This window comes from Aotus nancymaae, unplaced genomic scaffold (genome assembly GCF_030222135.1).
Source record: "Aotus nancymaae isolate 86718 unplaced genomic scaffold, 86718_ANA_hifiasm-v0.15.2.pri h1tg000016l, whole genome shotgun sequence".
NCBI classification, from domain to species: Eukaryota; Metazoa; Chordata; class Mammalia; order Primates; family Aotidae; genus Aotus; species Aotus nancymaae.
The window spans coordinates 66524235-66527699 of NW_026988428.1; the positions used below are offsets into that span (position 1 = coordinate 66524235).

The 3465-nt window shown below is 46.5% G+C and overlaps 1 pseudogene; it reads right to left on the reverse strand.

Annotated features, from left to right (window-relative positions):
* Positions 1 to 634: 634 nt before the first annotated feature.
* On the reverse strand, positions 635 to 1460 carry LOC105719703 (N-alpha-acetyltransferase 50-like; annotated as a pseudogene).
* Between the last annotated feature and the right edge of the window lie 2005 nt (positions 1461 to 3465).

The following is a 3465-nucleotide window of genomic DNA, read 5'->3' on the forward strand; positions in this document are numbered from 1 at the left end:
CAAAAAAGCAGTTTAACTTAAATATTTAGACAAAAGTATAACACTACCTAAACCAAACTGCCCCACCCACCAGCAAGAAGAGAAGAAATAATTACTTAATAATCAAAACAAGCTTATTATTTCTTACAAGGATAACGATATTCCAACTTCCGAGAGTGTGCTCAGAAGGACTAAAGGTGGAGTGAAGGCAATGCCTAGGGATTAGTATCCCACAAAGTCTTTAAAAACCCAAAGTACCACAAGCACACTCAACTTGTCTATGAATTAGAGAATAAGATATTGCTGCTGCTTCTATTTGTCTTTTGAAATATACAATATTTTGTGGGCTCTGCCATTCAATGTGAAAGCAGGACATTAAATTTGAAATTATTTGACAACTTAATTTTTAGGACCATCTAACTTTAACTGCAAGATTAAACAGACCTACCTTTTCCTTCCTTCAAACCACCTCACAAAAATAAGAGAAAACCATCCAAACATGATTTTTTTAAAAGTCCTTGAAAGTATTAAAACTCTTAGAGGAAACAAAAGGAAGAAGGAAAAACAAGAACAAGGAGGGAGAAAAGCTTTAAAAGAAAACGGGGGGAATCAATGGGCCTCTCTTTTATTTAGCGACAAGCAAGCGCAAGAAAGTTCATTTGTAGTTTGTTCTGTTGTCTGTCTTTTGCACGTATGCATTCTGACCAGAAGAAACTCTGAGGTTTTTCTGCAGCACATGAGCGTCTGCGGGCTCTATCCTCTTATAGTAGTAGTTCTTCGTCTCGATAATCTCAAAGCCAAACTTCCTGTAGAAGTCAATTGCCGACTCATTGCTGATCTGGACATGCAGATAGATGTTGTCAAAAGTACCATCTTTGGCCGGGTGCGGTGGCTCACGCCTGTAATCCCAGCACTTTGGGAGGCGGAGGCGGGTGGATCACGAGGTCAAGAGATCGAGACCATCCTGGCCAACATGGTGAAACCCCGTCTCTACTAAAAATACAAAAAATTAGCTGGGCATGGTGGCCCGTGCCTGTAATCCCAGCTACTTAAGAGGCTGAGGCAGGAGAATTGCCTGAACCCAGGAGGCGGAGGTTGCGGTGAGCCGAGATCGCGCCATTGCACTCCAGCCTGGGTAACAAGAGTGAAACTCCGTCTCCAAAAAAAAAAAAGTACCATCTTTTTCACAGATGTTTAAGACATGATTTAACATTTTAGTTCCTATTCCTAGCCTTCGGTAAGGTGCCAGACATCCTAGTGTCATGATGTAAAGTCTCTTCTGGTTCTGTGAATGATCCACCCTACAGCGCGCCTACAGCAATATCATTGAAATAGGCAAGTTTTGCTAGCTCGCCAGCCTCCAGCACATCTTTGTAGAACTTGTCATTGTAGCTGACTGAAAAGATGACCTCATTCAATCTTTTCAACTGTTTAATATTGTGTGTCGTCACATCTCCCAGCTCGATCCGGCTACCTTTCATCTTCCCCGCCTGCTGAGGCCGTCGTTACCACCGATACCAGCGCCGTCGTCGCTGCCGCCCTCAGGTCTCCAACCCCGCAAGCCGGCCTCCTAGCCAGGGCAAGGAGCTGAGCTAGCGATGAAGGCCGCGAGAGTCGAGCGAGGGCCTAAATCTCTGGTCGGGGCGGGGTGTCTCCCGCCTCCGTGTAAGTCCCGCCGCTTCTCCACACGTGCACTCGGGTCTCTCAGCTCCAAGGAAATATTGTTAACTTTCTTATGTGTGATAATGGCATGGTGGTTATGTTTTTGAGAAAACCCTATCTCTTCTTTTTTTTTTTTTTGAGACGGAGCCTTGCTTTGTCACCCAGGCTGAAGTGCAGTGATGCGATCTTGGCTCACTGCAAACTCTGTCCCCCAGGTTCAAGTGACTCAGCTTCCCGAGCAGCTGAGACTACAGACGCATGCCACCATGCCCAGCTATTTTTTTTTGTATTTTTAGTACAGATGGGGTTTCACCATATTGGCCAGGATGGTCACGAAATCCTGACCTCGTGATCCACCGGTCTTGGCCTCCCAAAGTGCTGGGATTACAGGTGTGAGCCACTGCGGCTGGCCGAGAAAACCCTATCTATCTCTTATATACAAACTGCAGTTTTTATGGGTAGAATGATATGATGTCTGGGATTTGCTTCAAATTTTTCGGCCCCCTTCACCAAAAGTGGAAAGATAAAGTGCAATAAGAATGCAAAATCGGCCGGGCGCGGTGGCTCACGCCTGTAATCCCAGCACTTTGGGAGGCCGAGGCGGATGGATCACGAGGTCAAGAGATCGAGACCATCCTGGTCAACATGGTGAAACCCCGTCTCTACTAATACAAAAAATTAGCTGGGCATGGTGGCGCGTGCCTGTAATCCCAGCTACTCAGGAGGCTGAGGCATGAGAATTGCCTGAACCCAGGAGGCGGAGGTTGCGGTGAGCCGAGATCGCGCCATTGCACTCCAGCCTGGGTAACAAGAGCGAAACTGTGTCTCAAAAAAAAAAAAAAAAAAAAAAAAAAGGGGCCGGGCGCGGTGGCTCAAGCCTGTAATCCCAGCACTTTGGGAGGCCGAGGCGGGTGGATCACGAGGTCAAGAGATCGAGACCATCCTGGTCAACATAGTGAAACCCCGTCTCTACTAATACAAAAAATTAGCTGGGCACGGTGGCGCGTGCCTGTAATCCCAGCTACTCAGGAGGCTGAGGCAGGAGAATTGCCTGAACCCAGGAGGCGGAGGTTGCGGTGAGCCGAGATCGCGCCATTGCACTCCAGCCTGGGTATCAAGAGCGAAACTCCGTCTCAAAAAAAAAAAAAAAAAAAAAAAAAAAGAATGCAAAATCATTGATGCCGGGTGATGAGTATATGGGATTCATTATACTGTTCTCTCTACTCTCGTGAGTGTTTGAACAGTTCCACAATAACAACAAAAATCTCCGTCCAGATTTGTCCCTGTCAGTCTGGCTCTTCCCCAATAACCAATACTGGTTCTTTAATGTATCCTTCTTTATGCAAATACAAGCAAGTACTAGTATATATTATTATTCTCCTCACTTAAAAATTTTTTAACACCAGAAGAAGCACCTTGCTACTGGTTTACAACTTGCTCTTTTTCCTCTTTTTTTTTTTTTTTTTTAAGACAGAGTCTAACTTTGTCACCAGGCGCCAGGCTGCAGTGCAGTGGAGCGATCTCGGCTCACTGCAACCTCTGCCTCCTGGGTTCAAGCAATTCTCCTGCCTCAGCCTCCCAAGTGGCTGGGACTACAGGCGCACGCTACCATGCCCAGCTAATTTTTGTATGTTTAGTAGAGATCGAGTTTCACTATGTTGGCCAGGATGGTCTCGATCTCTTGACCTCGTGATCTGCCCTCCTTAGCCTCCCAAAATGCTGGGATTACAGGCGTGAGCCACCGTGCCCGACCCCCTCTTTTTTTTTTTTTTTTGGCAACAGAGTCTCCCTCTGTCACCCAGGCTGGAGTGCAGCGGCACGATC